Source organism: Herpailurus yagouaroundi, unplaced genomic scaffold, assembly GCF_014898765.1.
Source record: "Herpailurus yagouaroundi ecotype Mexico unplaced genomic scaffold, PumYag 189, whole genome shotgun sequence".
Classification (NCBI taxonomy): Eukaryota; Metazoa; Chordata; class Mammalia; order Carnivora; family Felidae; genus Herpailurus; species Herpailurus yagouaroundi.
In genome coordinates this window covers 16,863,435-16,879,425 of record NW_024412420.1, presented here as the reverse complement: position 1 = coordinate 16,879,425, position 15,991 = coordinate 16,863,435, and the positions used below count along the sequence as shown (strand labels likewise).

Here is a 15,991-nt window from a genome sequence, read left to right as displayed (position 1 = left end):
AAGGGTCCTGGGGAAGGGTCCGAGTCCTGTTAGGCAGGTGAGGGGGGGTTACTCAAGGGGAGGAGGTGTGGTCAAGGTGAAGGACACAGAACAAGATGGAGTTGGCTGGCGTAGGCCTGCCCTTTCAACACTTAACCGACTGAGTCACGCAGGCGCCCCTGTTTGTTTTGTTTTAAGCGGCTATGTAAGCCCAAGTTCCAGCCACCCCATTGGGTTATTCATCCCTGACTTTCTCCTGTGTATATATGAGATACGTACACTAATACACTTCTGTTTCTTTTTCTCTTTTTAATGCGTCTTTTGCTACAAAGCCCCAGCCATCCTCCCCTTCCCACCACCCCCAAGAACCTTGAAGGGGAGAAGGACAAAGATTCGCCCCCTCCAGACAACACGCACACACACACACACACACACACACACACACACACACACACTCTCTCCTACAGATGACCTCAGGCAGTGGGGGTAACTCAGTGATTGGGTAGCTGAATACATCTTACCTAGAAGAAAGGAAGAATAGAGCGAGGCCAAAACTGCGACTGGGAAAGTAGCAGCAGTTACTCATATTAGCTAGGATAGGGGGTGTTTGGTCAGTTTTGTTGTTTGGACAATATTATTCTTTTTTCTTGTCTCAGTTCGGAGGCGACTACGGAGTGGCCTTGTTTCTGTCTTGATTCATCACGGGTCACAGAGTGACCTTAATCTGTTGATGTTGAAAATAAATAAAGGAGGGGCGCCTGGGTGGCTCAGTCGGTTGGGCGTCCGACTTCAGCTCAGGTCATGATCTCACGTTCTGTGAATTCGAGCCCCGCGTCAGGCTCTGTGCTGACAGCTCAGAGCCTGGGGCCTGTTTCAGATTGTGTGTCTCCCTCTCTTTCTGACCCTTCCCCCATTCATGGTCTGTCTCTATCTCAAAAATAAATAAATAAACGTTAAAAAAAAAAAAAAAAGACAGAAAGAAAATAAATAAAGGAGAGCTCAGTTAAAATGGAGTCGGGAAGCACTGGAAAGGGGAGCTCTCAAGCATGTACCACTCCTTGCAGCCTGCCTAACCTTAGCGGGAAGAAGGAAGACAAAAATTTATTCTGACAAGGGAGACCCTTTTCACATAGGAAGCTTATCTCCTGCCTTTAAGAAAAAGAAGGAAGAGCCCTTGTTGCACCCCAGCCAACAAGGCACTAACCCCCGCTTGCAGCTAATGAGAAGCCGCCAGGACCTCAAACTCCTGTTCTTCTCCAGGGAACTGTTGCTCAAAACAAGCCTCCCCAGCTTCCTCCTAAAACGTAAACAAAGGCTGACCTTCCTTTTGCCTCTTCGGACTTGTCTGCAGTTCACCATAGCCTGCAGGTCCGTAATCGCAATTCCTCTGCTATTCCCGAATAGCTAGTAAAATAGGTTTTTTTGCTAGTAAAATAACTGGCTGTTTTATTTTTCAGATTGCCGCCACTGTTGTGTGAAACTGTTTACGTTCCACGGGAGACCCCCACAGCCTAGCTGTGAGTGTCAGGCCAGCTTCTGCGGCTGCTTTTCTCTCTGTCTCCAAACCGAAGACACATCGCGGGGTCTTAGCAATCTTACTCTCCCTGTAATCTCAAAACAACGAAACAATTTGCTATTTCATCATCCTGGGGGTATTTTTGCCTGAAGTTATTCCTCGATCCCCAACTAGGACGGAGAAATCTACAAGGCTAAGGAAATGGAATCCCTCAGAGCGGTGAGGCGGCAGTGAAACACCTCACCAGAGTGGCACCCACCATCCCTCAGTTTTCTCCCTGCCTTGTTGCAATTAAAAAGAAAGTAGCGAATCATCTTTCCAGAAGGTACACAAGCAGATGGGAGACACTATCCTGGCAGTCTGAATTTTGCTTTTGTTGAATGTCATCGAGAATTTGGAAATTTTCACCTTTCCACCCATAATATGGGCAAAGAAGAGAACTCTGACACGATTAGATGAATGATTAGACTCTGACTAGACGAACCAGAAGATGAAAGCAAAGGACTGGTCTCTAATGAGGAGGGTGAAAGGGATCAACAGGAGTGAAATCTCCGACCGCACGTCTTCAAATGACAATGTCCTAGATGAATTTTCTCAAACGCCAGACTCTGCAGGTCAACAGAATTGCAAGCCACCGAGGGTTAAAAACATAAAAAATAAAAATGAAAAAAACCTTCGACTGTTGTGTTTTGACGGTGCAAGTGAAAGGGCGGGCCTACACCGGCCAACTCCATCTTGTTCTGTGTCCTTCACCTTGACCACACCTCCTCCCCTTGAGTAACCCCCCCCCCCCCACCTGCCTAACAGGACTCGGACCCTTCCCCAGCCAATCGGCTGAGGCCATAGCCATTACCTCACCAACTGCCCCTAGGCCCCAATAAAACCTTTGTCCTTTTGAAACTCTCTCTCTCTCCCTGGTATCTCACCGCTGCGTCGCTGCAGGTAGGGGATTGAGCTCGAGCTAGCTCGAATAAAGGCTCTTTTGCTTTTACATCGGACTCGGCTCCCCGGCGGTCTTTGGGGATCACGAATTCTGGGCATAACACAAGAAGAACCAGAAGTAGTGATAAGGCCGAACCTGTTGGAGATGTATTGGAAATACTGGAGAAGCAATATTTCACAGGCCGGGTAGGACAGCCAATGAGCAGTCCGTTGCATTTGGAGGATGTCGCCGGATTCGGATATTTAGACCTTCAAAACCTGGAAAGTATGAAGTATAAGAATGTGAGTTTTGTTGTGTTTAATTAAACTCGTGTCAATTTTAAATAAAGCAGTTTCCCACAGTGCTTGTTAAAAAATTTTTACACTTATTTACTTCTGATAGAGACAGGGCACAAGTGGGGGAAGGGCAGAGAGAGAGAGAGAGAGAGAGAGAGAGAGAGACGGAGAATCTGAAGCGGGCTCCAGCTCTGAGCTGTCAGCACAGAGCCCGACGCGGGGCTCGAACTCACAAACCAAGAGATCATGACCTGAGCCAAAGTCAGACGCTTAACGGACTGAGCCACCCAGGTGCCCCCTCCCCCAATGCTTTTATTTTTCCTTCTCCTGAAAGGGCCTCTTGGAGCCTGGGGAACAAATGTGTTGAGGTCTATCTAGTTTTCTCCCCGGCACACTGAGAGTTTAGGTGAGCCAGATCGGCCCGGTGCTATGGTTTTCGCCGGCTACAGTCAGTGGCACAGGTGGCACCGAGAACGTGTCAAGGACCTGAGGGTATGTGCAAGGAAATGAATCCAGGTCAATAGGGAGGCAAGGACATGGAGGGATCCGGGGTAGGGGTGGGGTGTAGGTGTGAAGGAACAGAGAAGTGTCAGGTGTCAAAGGGCAGAGGAAGGGTAGAAGGCGATGGGAGAATGTGATGCTGGATGGGGACACGGTTAGAGCAATTGGGAATGACAAAATCTAGCGGGCCGACGAGGGGGGATAGATTTAGCCGCGGTGGAGAAACTGAGAGGCCAGGCGGGGTGTTCGGAAGGAATCGCCCGTGTGACTGTTGAAACTCACCAGGAATGACAGAAGTGTCTCAGAGAGAGACAGCCAGGAGCTAAACCTTCAAAAGCGAAATGAGCTGCAGCTAGCTGGACAGAAAGCACAAGGACTGGCAAGGCGGCGGGGCGGGCGGCGCGTGTACAACATAAACGGCCGGGCGCGGGTAGGAGGGCAAAGCTCTTTGAGAGGTAAAGTGGAGCAAGACTCCCGGGAACGAAAAATGGAAGGTTTAGAAGAGCTGGCCACCACCGGGAACCAGACTACGCACGAGTGCAAACTTCCGGAGAAAGGTAGAAGAAATCGGAAAACGGCGGCGGAAAGCGGTTGAAGAAAAAAAAGGCTGCACCCGGGGGCGAAACCGGAAAAGGGAAGCGGGGGGAATGGAACGAAAAAAGGCCGGCAGAGGCAGAAAAAAAAAAACAAACAAACAAAAAAAAACACGCGCCTGAGAGGAGGGACATGAAAAAGGGAGAGCAGGAAAAGCCTAGCGCGCTGAACTTAGCCAGGCGGAAACAACGACCCTCACAGGCATTCCGGCCCCAGCGCACCAAGCCTGCCGCCAAAACAAGACCACGACGGGAAGAAAAAGAAAAAAAGGCGCGACGGACTCCGTATCCGCCCGGGCTAAAAAAAGGTAAGGAAAAAAAAAACAAAAAACAAAGCCGCACAGCTCCGCAAACCAAGCACCATATCTGCTTTTAGAAACCCACTGAAAGGAAGGGAGGTGCACCGTTCCCGGAAGTACTGCAATACCGGGTCGATGCGCGGAGTGGACGGAGCAAGCCCCTATTCCATCTCCCGGCTCCAAAAATCCATTTAATATATTGTCCTCGGATAGAGGACGTATCAGATATTAAACTGATAAGAACAGATACTACACTTGATCTTAGCCAAAAGGCCGAGAAGCGATACCGGCCTGCCCCTCCCTCTCCAGTACCGTTCTCCCATCATCCATATTCAACTCATGGTGAGAACCCTAACGCTCACTCCTTTTCTGATATCCTTTGCGACATCGACAGGACCATCGATAATCACTAGAATACTTTTGTGCACATTTTTTTCGTTCTCACATTCTGAAGGGGAAATCCCGTATCCCTGGTTGGCCCGTCCTTACCGCGCCGCCGCACAGCCATTTCTAATCTGCATGATGCCCCGCCTTTTGTTCCCTGAGGAGGCGCGGCCGCCGCGGCCCGACTCCACCCTCCCGACCGCCTCTGCGCGCCGCGAGCCCAAACCCAACTGCGGGCCCACCTCCCGGCGTGCACACACCTGGCGCAAAGACCCGGGAGGAGGGGCGGCTGGCGGGGACTGCGAAGGGACAGCCAACACGGCTGCAGATCCCGGGGCTTCCGGGAGCCCGTGAAGGCAAGACCTTGCTTTTGGCCGCTGCTCTGCCCGCCCCGCCCCGCACACTCAACCACCGTTCGGTGAATGACATCCTGCCTCCTACACTCCCAGCCAGTGCCCCGCGCGTCGCGACGCGCTGACGGCTCTTCAGCAGCACGCCCACCCTCCACCCCCACCCCCACCCCCGGCTCGCGTCCGCGTCCTTCGGGCCGTCTTCCGCCCCAGAGTCCCAGCCCCAGGCTGGTTCCCTCGCGAGAAGGGGATGTCCTCCTGGATTACTCTCATTGGGATGGAACAGTTCCCGTCGCGAATCAATAACTTGGCGTTTCCGTCTCCTCGGCGTGATTCACTCCCGCGGAGTTTGCTCAGATACACACGCACGGACCCAAGTGCCTGCAAAGTGCGCTCGGTGGACGCCAGTCGTATGCCCTTGTGTCCTCGCCGTGAGTGCGGTGTGGTCACGGTCCTGCCACTCTTGCCGCAAGGGGGCCTTGAATTTCGGGGGAGCAGGGACGGTGACTGCAGGAGCACGGCGGACGTTCTCAGGCAGCGCCTGCTGCTCCAGTCCCGCCAGCAACTCCGCGTGGCATCAAAGTGGGGATTGCTTGGGGGGGGGGGGGGGGCAGGGGAGCGGGGGGAGGGGCCGATCTTACAGGTGATAATGGTACCTCAGCATGGTTTTGACTTGTACTTCTCTAATCATGGGTAAGAAGATAAGGCTGAGTGTTCTCTCCTGTGTTTGAGAGCCCCGAACTCTCTCTGTTCAGGGACTTCGGCCCTCTTACTTGCTAGGTTAACTGGTCGGGCTTTATCATAAGGGCTTGTATCGGCAATTTACAGTTTAAGGCCCTTTGTATGTAATACAAGCAGTGAGTATTTTCTTCTGTTGGCTATCTGTCTTTTGAGGATTTCACCTCCTTAAGGTTCCACTGAAAGTTATATCTTACTTAGAGGCGCCTGGCTTGCCACTCTTGACCTGGAGGGGTCGTGAGTCCCAGCCCCACGTTTAGGCGTAGACATTATCTAAAACATAGGGGCGCCTGGGTGGCTCAGTCAGTTGAGCCTCGAGCCTCTGACTTCGGCTCAAGTCAGGATCTCAGGTCAGGGTTTGTGGGTTTCAGCCCCACGTCCGGCTCTGTGCTGACAGCTCAGAGCCTGGAGTCTGCTTTGGATTCTGTGTCTCCCTCTCTATCTGCCCCCTCCACTGCTCGCGCTCTGTCTCTCTCGCTCTCAAAAATAAACAAATATCACAAACTATTTATTTTTTTTATTTTTATTTTTTTTACGTTTATTTATTTTTAGACAGAGAGAGACAGAGCATGGAACGGGGGAGGGTCAGAGAGAGGGAGACACAGAATCTGAAACAGGCTCCAGGCTCTGAGCGGTCAGCACAGAGCACGACGCGGGGGCTCGAACTCAGGGACCGCGAGATCATGACCTGAGCCTAAGTCGGCCGCCTAATGGACTGAGCCACCCAGGCGCCCCCACAAACTATTTCTTAATTTAAAAACCCATTACATTAACAAACAACCTTTAAAAAGTTATTTTTTCGGGGCGCCTGGGTGGCGCAGTCGGTTAAGCGTCCGACTTCAGCCAGGTCACGATCTCGCGGTCCGGGAGTTCGAGCCCCGCGTCAGGCTCTGGGCTGATGGCTCAGAGCCTGGAGCCTGTTTCCGATTCTGTGTCTCCCTCTCTCTCTGCCCCTCCCCCGTTCATGCTCTGTCTCTCTCTCTGTCCCAAAAATAAATAAACGTTGAAAAAAAAAATTTTTTTTTAATAAAAAAAAAAGTTATTTTTTCTATCATCCTATTCATCATGAAAAAAAATAGCTTTCAGATGTTTTTCAGATGAGGTTACAAAATAATTTCCTAAATCTTCCCTTAGGTCTTTTTCTTCTTTCTCCACAGCTAAATCTTTGAGCCATTTGGTATCTACTCTGCACTACAGTGCAAAGGAATGTATTTTTCCTTCACAACTTTGAGATGCCACCTTGGATCCTAAACTGTACCGCGTGTACATTTTTGTAACACTCCTGGATCTTTCTTCCTCTCTCTCTCTTTCCTTCTTCTTTTTCTAAATGTTTATTTTTGGGAGAGAGCGCCAGCGGGGGAAGGGCGGGGGGGGGGGGGGGGGGCTCCGAAGCAGGCTCTGTGCTGACAGCAGCGAGCCCGATGCGGGGCTCCAACTCACCAACCATGAGATCATGACCTGAGCTGCGAAGTCCCCCTCTCAACCAACTGGGCCACCCATGTGCCCCCTCCCCCCTTTTTAAAGACGTTATCGTTGAGTAATCTCTTCCATGCTCTACCGACTGAGCCAGCCAGGCCGCACCACCACCCCCCCCCCCACCCCACCCCGCCTTCGATTTTTCTTTAAAAAGTAGCAGAACAAGGGTGCCCGGACAGCTCAGTCGGTAGAGCATGAGACTCTTGATCTCAAGGCCATGAGTTCAAGCCCTGCAGGGGACATAGAACTTACTTAAAAAATAAAGTAGCGGAACACATTGACCTAACCACGTTTGATTCTTTGCGTCCACGGGATTGACCCATCCTTTCCATGTGGATGATGGTTGGGCGCCCATCAGACAGAGCCCAACTCCGGGACGTGACTGTGATCCTATTCCTGCCCCCTAGGCATTCATGGTGGGGGTGAGGGGGTGCGTGGTCACTTGTATGGAGAATCCTCCTCAAGAAAATGGATGCCCCATTCGGAAAGCGACAGGCACTACAGAGTGGACGGACCCTCGGACAGAGCAGGAGGCCCAGTGATAAAGCTCTTGTCTTTTTACCCTGGGGAAATGGATCTGCCCAGGAGGGCAAAACCACCAGCACTCTGGGCCTCCTGCCATCACCAGCGGTTCCAACTTAAGGAATAGTCATTAATCACCTTCAACTCCACGACCCACCCCACCAGGGCGGTGCTTGGTCCTGGGAAGTAGAGAGAAACCAGACACCGTTCCTGCCTCCTCGCTGCCCCAACCAGGGAGCATCCGGGCCAGGACCAGGATAAGACACCTGCCCAAAAGGCCACAACACCAGGTTCGATGCGGAGGGGACTGTCAGAGATGAACACATGGTTGTGGCCCCCACCTGGCTGTGTGACTCCCTTGAGGCCCAAGGCCTCTCCCGTTTGGCTCTGCGTCCCTATGGGAAGCATGCGATACATATTCAATAAAGGAGAAGGTGGGATGGAACACAAAGCCAGCTGAATCAGGAAGGCCTGCCTGACGTCTTGGCGGGGGTGGGGTGGGGGTGGGGGTGGCCTAAAGAACAAGTCAGAATGCCCATGCAAGTCAGAATTTCAGGGCACATGAGGGGGGAACCCGGGCATCGCAGTCTGACCAAGAGCGGGGGCAGGGGAGCGACTGGGGAATGAGGGGACCGGTTTGTATCCCACTGACCTGCCCAGCCACCTTGAAGTTATGATCTGGGCCTCAAAACTGGGGACCCTTGCTTCTGGTGGGCTCCTCCCTATCATCATACCCCCACCCCCATGTCCCCGTCCTTCACGGACTCATTCATATCTCAAAGTCAGCCAGCAGGTTCAGCTTCTCACAGGAAGCTGCCCGTACCCCTTCCCCTTCCCTTTCTTCCTCCACCTTGTCCCCACCGGCCGGCCTGGCCCTGCCCCCACCCCACCCCACCCCACCCCACCCCTCACCTCCCACCCCCGCCCCTGCCCTTGCTCAGGCTGGAACCCTCCTTATCACATCAGATCAAGACGGCCATCAGACTCTGATCCAAGGGATGTTTGTTGAGTATCCACCGTGGAAGGCACCGTTTCATGGGCACCGTGCCCGCAGAAGGCGGCTGCCCACCCCCATTTCACAGAGGGGAAAGCAGCTTGCAGCAGGTAATAGAGAGTCTGACTTCCTTTGGATCTTTGACTGCAGACAGCTTTTAAGTCTCACCACTCCCTCCTCTCTTCCTGCCCTCCCTCCGGTGGATCTGACAAAAAGCCTTACCCCAGACCCTCCATTCACCACCATAATTAAACACACCAACCCAGGCTCCTTCCTTTGCTCTCAAGCCATTTTTGAATCTGCCCGGGAGCCACCCTGCTCTCCCTGGAAAGCTTCATTATGTGAGCTGTAAACCTCTTCATACCCTCGTGGGTAGCGTCATCAGTCTCCACATCTAAAAGGAAATGCGGCGGGGGGGGGGGGGGGGGGGGGGGGAAAAAACGGGCCAACTTTTCCCCCAGAGTGACAGGCACAACGCAGAAGCTAGGACGTCGTCCGACCGGCACTTGCTCTCAACATATTCCAATGTGGGTCCAAAGGCCTCCCCACCAGACTGGATGGCCTCCTGTCTGTGCCAAGACCAGGGGATCCGTTATTTCCCCATTGGGTACAGTTTGCTGAGTGCCTATGGTGTGCTGAAGGCGAAGCCAGTCTGGGACTGTCGTAAAGCGACTGGTGCCTGGATTTGCAGGGGTGCATGGAACGCTTCCATTGTTCTGGGGAATTCACCGTTTCAGAGTAAGCTGACCGGGGGCATCCTCCCAGATGCTCGAAGGAGTGCTTCTGGAGGCACACGGTGCAACGGAAACGCCTGGCGGGCTAGTGGAGGTACCACCAACTTCGGGCCACCGCCCCAGGGACTCCAATTCGATTGCCGATTGCCCTATGGCAGTGGTGGGACAGGAGTAGGATTTAAAGGAAAACCCCAGGAGATTCTGATGTGCCAACCAGGGTGGATAAGCGGCTCCCCATAGATCGATCCGGAAGAAGGAATTTTCCTTCCGTACCAGGGAAGACATTTATTTGTACGTATGATCGCATTTGCCTGTAATTTGTTCTGGGACGGCTAAGGGGTCCGGCAGAGCGAGTTGAGAGCTTCTTGAAGGCCCCGGGTTTCAGTCCCCTACATTGGAAGTCGAGCCACATGGGCGTGGGCGTGAAGTATTTCTCCCCAAAAGTGTGGGTCACCAGGCCGTGGGCCTGGGCCCACGCCCAGGGACGGGGCATACGAAGAAAAAAAGCACTTCAGAGGCAGCAAACAGGCACGGTCTTGAGCAGAGAAGTAAGAAAGTTTCAGGAGACCGGGGGCGGCGAAGAGGTGGGGAAAGGGGGTCGGCGCGTGTGACCCAGAGAAGAAGCCAGAGGCACGAAAGGGGAACGCGACTCGGCCGCAGAGCCCGATGACCGGAGGCATGGAGGGGGGCTGACCCCAGGCGGCGGACGCCGAGCGGCGGCACGCGCCTGTGCCGGGGCTCCTAGAGCCCAGCCTCCGGGCTTCTTCCCCCCGGCTAGGAATAATAAGACCATACGGTCTCTGACCGTTCCCACAAGCGGGGAAACTGCAAGGCTACAACTTCAGGAACCAAAACGCGGGGTGGGGAAGAAGAAACAGCACAGGAAAAACAAAACAAAACAAAACAAACCCACAAACGAACAGACAGCAAAAAAAAAAAAAAAAAAAAAGAAAAGAAAAAGAAAGCAAAGCAAGCAAGCAAGCAAGCAAGCAAGCAGCGCAACACACGAGCCGACAAAGAACAAGCACTAGACTCCACCTGTAGTTCGCAACTCCACAGTCCTCCCCGCGCCCGGAGAGCGGCGGGAAGCGCGCACGGTTTCTAGAAATGCTGCAATGCCAGGACGATGCGTGAAAAGGACGGAGCGAACCCCTGCCCCCACCTACCCAGCCCCAGCAAACCCACTTAGAACGCCGTTCTCGACTAGAGAACGTGTCAGATACCGAGCACGAAAAGGACTGCTCCTACACTCGATCGTAGTGAAAAAGGGCCAGAATCGTTCCCGCCTCCTGCCTCCTCCCCGCTACCGCCCTGCGGCCATCCATATTGCACTCACGGTGAGCCAGGTCACGCTCAGTCCACATTCTTGGCTCACTATCCCGTGGTACGCGCCACACGCGGTGCAGTTGCGGTTGCCCCCCGCATTCCTGGTTGAATTTTCGCGTCCCTTTCCGCTCCTCCCGTCCTTCCCTAGCGGAGGACTCGCTAATTTGCGTGTCCCGCCCCACCCTGCCCCGGGCGGGGGTGGGGGGGGGGGTGGGGGGGCGTGCCATAACGGTCCCGCTCCGCCCCTGGCCCGGCCCGCCGGGTCCCCGGAACCCTTCCCGCCGCGGGCCCAGGGCAGGGCAGAGGGGCTGCGGGAGGGAGCCGTGGGACCGGAGCGGTCCGCGTGCTCCCGAGAAAGCCGCGGGGTAGAACGCCGTGCGTCGGGGAGGGGAGCGTCCGCCCGGGCGCCCCAGGCGGGGCCCCGACCTTGGGCGGGCAGCGAACTGCGGCCGGGGCAGGAACCTGCGAGCGTGACTGTGAGCGGCCTCCGTCCTACTCACCTCCTCGCCAGCCTCCGGTGACTGAGACATCCCGCCTCGCCCCCTGTCCCCCGCCCCCCGTCCCCGTCCCCGTCCCCGTCCCCGCCCTCGCCCCGGCGGGCGTCGGTTTCTTTCCTGGGTTAGTTCTTCTCCAAGTCTGCAGTTAGCTAGCTGTAAGGACCGTGAGACCAGCACGATCGCCCCTCGATCCGATTGAGTCCTCGGTTCCGTCATCCCTGAGGGGAAACCATCCCGATCGATCGCAGCACTGCCGCGCGCCAGACTCACTGCCCTGCGTGCGGTCTTTCCCATCCGTTTGGATCCTCAGGACCCTGGAGCGAGTTGAAGTGGTTACCACCCTCACTTCACGGCTGTGATAACCGACATCAGAGAGGTTGAGAAACTTGTCCAGTGGGACGCAGACTGTAGGCAGCCGACCTGTGGGCCTCACCCTCACCCAAGACACCGCCTGCCTCTGGACGTGGACCTTGGAGCAGGGAAGGACTGCTGGGCACGCGCGCGCGCGTACATACACACACACACACACACACACACACACACACACACACACACACGGACCGGCACGAGAGAGGCCGGTAACACGATGGTGACATCTGATCTGCGGTCACGGCCCTGCCCTACCCCGCCTTAGCTCTTGGCTCTGTGACTGTCTCCCGCCCTGAGTTTACCCTCTGTCCCGTGGGGGTGGGGGCGGGGATGATCTCTCCGTCACGCGTTCTCCCGGAAGCGCGGGGTTGCGCGGGACCCTAAGCAAGTCACCTTCGTGACTGGTTAGCCTCTGAGGCCCTGCGTGGAAATGCCCGGCAGGAGTCCGCTGCTTGAGTAGCAAACAGCGTTTTTGCCAGTCACTTCTCTGGAAGCTTCGTCTCCTCGCTGAAGACCACGTCCTGATAGAACCTAACCGAACGCCGGGGTCTGTTTTGAGCACTTTTCCCTCCCCACTCCCACCAGCCCCACTATGATACGGTACGGTACGGGAGTATGTCCTGGTCTGTACCCTGCCTCCCTTCCCACACCCTGCCCCGCCCCCTCGATACCCCAGCTCCGGACGACTGGGAAGATCCCACCTGGACCCCTCTTTCCACCTCTCTGGCGGCCCGTGCACTTAGCCCCGTGCCCAGCACCTAAATATTTGTTGGATGGATGAGCGAATGGACATGGATTCAACGAGGTGATCTATCGACCGAGCAAGCAAGCTCACCCAGCCAGTGGCCCAACGGTCATCCTGATGGCTCTTGGGGCCTCTCCAACACAAGACCTCTCTGCTTGGCTCCACGTTCTTCAGTTGCTAGCCACTTTATGGCTTCCCAGCTGTTTTGACCCTCAAGACACTCCCATTCCTGGCAAAGGACCGTCTCCCGAGGAACCGAGTGCACTGATCGGCCTCTTGGGAGTTAACTGACTGCAGGGTAGCTGGAGTCAGTACCCCTGCCCCGCCGTGCCCCCCGTGGCCCGCACAAACCGACACACACGGGCGGTGGCGCCTGAAAAGCTACGGCTGGCACCAGCCTCACCCAAGAGCCATGTACCTCCACCCAGTTGTTGCACCCTCCTGGTCCCTGGCGCTGTCGCCCCGAAAGCGTCTCCAGCCACGGGTCAGGGACGGGGATGGGGACTCTAAGAGCACCCTGAGAGTTCTCAAGCAGCGTCTGTGTCTGCAGCCTGGCAAACCCAGTAGCTCGTCAGACTCTCGGATTTTCACCAAGCGCTCAGGTTGTAAACTCTCTCTCAGTACCGTTCTAGATGCGCATTTCTCTCTTTACGCTACCTCTTTGTTCATCTTTGCACCTCTGTATGTGAAAACCCACATTTGTCATCTTTCCCCCGAAGTGCGTGACTTTGCCCACGTTTCATCAAGTCGTTTTTTCTTTTTCCTTTTTGTCTTTAATGTTGATTGTTATTATTTTTTTTAATTTTGGAGAGAGACCGACCAGACAGAGACAGAGAGACAACACGAGCGGGGGAGGGGCAGAGAGAGAGGGAGACAGGGCGTTGGAAGCAGGCTCCAGGCGCCGAGCTGTCAGCACAGTGCCGGACGCGAACTCGGAACAAGCCTCGAGATCATGACCTGAGCTGAAGTTGGTGCTTAACCCACTGAGCCACCCAGGTGCCCCTCTTTTTTTTTTTTTTTTTTTCCTGATCCCATTCTGGCATCTCCTATATAATTTGGAGAAAAAACCCTGCCTGTGGTTTTGACTGGCAAATATTTATTCCCCTTTCCATTTTTGTTGTTGTTGTTTTGTTTCTGGATTGTTGTTGTTGTTGTTGTTGTTGTTTTTAAAGTAGACTCCATGCCCAACGTGGGGCTTGAACGTGAGGCCCTGAGATTGCGAGCGGCATGCTCTACACACCGAGCCCGCCAGGCGCCCCCTTTTAAAAATATTGTACAGACATGAGGGGTGCCTGGGTGGCTCAGTCGGTTAACCATCCGACTTCTGCTCTGGTCATGAACCCATGATCTCAAGGTCCCTGAGTTGGAACCCCGCCTGAGGCTCTGCGCTGACATCTCGGAGCCTGGAATCTGCTTCAGATTCTGTGTCTCCCCGGGGCGCCTGGGTGGCTCAGGTCATGATCTCACACCTTGTGAGTGCCAGCCCCGCATCAGGCTCTGTGCTGACAGCTCAGAGCTCAGAGCCTGGAGCCTGCTTCGGTTTCTGTGTCTCTCTCTCTCTCTCTCTCTCTCTCTCTCTCTCTCAGCCCTTCCCCCGCTCACTCTCTCTCTCTCTCTCTCTCTCTCTCTCTCAAAAAATAAACATTAAAAAATTAAAAAAAAAAAAAAAGGATTCTGCGTCTCCCCCTCTCTCTGCCCCTCCCCCGCTCACTCTCTGTCTCTCTCAAAAATAAATAAACATTAAAACATTTTTTTAAACTGTACAGACATGAACGTTACATATTCACATTGACCAATGTTTTGTAAAAGTTGGACTACCGGAGTCTGAGTCCTAGGCGGCATTGGGTCCTCTGGAAAGAAGCTGCTGGGACTGAGTGAGGCGTGCAGGAGGTTGATTGGGGGTGCGGGGGGTGGAGGGTTAATAAGACAGAGGGAGGAGGCAGGTGTGGGCAAGGAGGGCCTCAGAGCTCTGAGCAACCGGACAAAGCCTTGGTCGGTCAAAGGGAGGCCTCTGGAAACAAAGAGAGCCGGCTAGAGGAGCCCCGCATGTGAAAACCCAGTAGAAATGGCCAGTAGATATGGTCGGGCCCCAGTACCCCATGGAGCCCCGTACCACCCCCCCACCCCCACCCCGATCCGCTCCCCCACTGAGGGCCCCGAGAGAAGCAGTGCCGGCCCCGTGTGCGACCTCCGCGGCCACCACTGCAGCCCCCGCTGTTCACGTGCCGTCGTGCCAGGTCCGGGGTGTCCAAGAAAGGGCCGGCGGGGCCATTTCCTCTGTTGGCTGTCCAGTGGCTCTTATTCCTGCTCGGGCTCGACCCTGATACCCTACGTTCATCTTAGGACTGATGGACAGTCCGGGGCCCTGGTCTCTGACGGTCCCATGGTAAGCATCCGTCTCTACAAAGGCCCAGCAGCATGCCAGGAGCTGCTTTTCAGAAGGCGGAGAGGTCTCTGGCGTTCGGGGCCTGGAGGAGGCCTGGCTCCAGAACCCGAAGGGAGGGGAGCCCCCCCCCGCCCCCACCATGTGACCCTTCGCCCCCGTGGTGGTTTTGCCATAAACTCCACACCTCCACACAGCATCTCTTCCTTCACAGACCCGCCCGCGGCCGCCAACACGGTGGGGTCCGCCGGATGCTGTGGCCCCAACAGCAGGGCTGCCCCTCTGCACCTCGCAGGCCTTCAGAGCCCTTCTCTCTCTGCTCCGCACCCGCCTCCCAAGGTGAGGGTCTCCGACGTCCCGCGGTGCGTGAGCCCAAGCAGGGTGTCTACGTGTGGAATGGGTTGCTTCCAGAACCCGCAGAGGCCCACCAGGCCCTGGGTTTCCTTCTCTTTCAGCGGCGGCGGGTGTATAAAGAGGAAGCAGTTTTTCGGGACTTTGGAGGGGATGTCCCACAATGGGAGTCCTTAAACGCTGTGCTGCCCTGTTTCTTTCACTGTAGGGTTTCCCTCCCTCTCTGACTGCGGGGCACCGGAGTGCCTGTATCTCTTGATGGCCTCTGGTGCGCCAGCCGCCCAGCTCATCCTGTCCCGTCGGTGTGATGCCACAGAGGGGATAGATTCGATACTGGGGTCTCTGGGATGAGCGGGTGGCCCAGGCCCCTTGGCCCCTCGGAGACTCGGGGGCACAGAAGGGGTGACGTTGCCCCAGGGTGGGGGGCAGATGTCAGCCTATAACTAAGTAACTGTGCTTTTCTCCCCACCCCCCACCCCCGCAACCCGCCGGCCGACTGTCTATCCTTTGCCCATTTTCTGTTGCCTGTTCAACTGTAGGGTATCCATTCCCAGGAACTCAGAAACGGACGCCTGGCATCGGTTAGCCCAGGCTGTGCTTTGCTGGCAACGGGGTGTGCCCAACCCATGAGAAGAAATCCTCTGCGGGGGTTTTGAAATTTCAGTTCAGGAGACGATCCCGGATCCCACCATGATTGGTTGCTCCGCTTTCTCTGTCGGGGACTGTAAGGTTTCTCGGGGTAGGGAGGCCCGTCTGCCTCTTTCATACCTAGGCATCTGTCTCTCGGTCTTAGCACATAGCAGTCATTCAAGACATGTTTCCTGAACGCATAAACCCCAATTGGTCACACTCGCTCGTTGGTTCCCCCTGCCTTCTATCAGCACCCCAGGAGCCTAACTTAATACTCCAACCATCCAGTCCCAAACGTGCTCAAACTTGCTAGCACTTGGGGAGAAGGAAAAGACATGAGTGGGAAAGGGGAGGTCCGGAGTCTCATGAGGCTAAGGAGGCATGGA

The 15,991-nt window shown here is 55.1% G+C and overlaps 1 long non-coding RNA gene and 1 other non-coding gene across 2 annotated transcripts; both read right to left on the bottom strand.

Annotated features, from left to right (window-relative positions):
* Positions 1-130: 130 nt before the first annotated feature.
* LOC121045063 (uncharacterized) lies at positions 131-10,823 on the bottom strand. The gene is made up of 3 exons (XR_005797581.1): positions 10,641-10,823; positions 2,574-2,695; positions 131-703 (listed from the first exon to the last, which is right to left on the bottom strand). It is a non-coding gene; the product is annotated as an uncharacterized LOC121045063 (long non-coding RNA).
* LOC121045190 (U2 spliceosomal RNA) lies at positions 4,201-4,391 on the bottom strand. The gene has a single exon (XR_005797623.1). It is a non-coding gene; the product is annotated as a U2 spliceosomal RNA (small nuclear RNA).
* Positions 10,824-15,991: the final 5,168 nt, after the last annotated feature.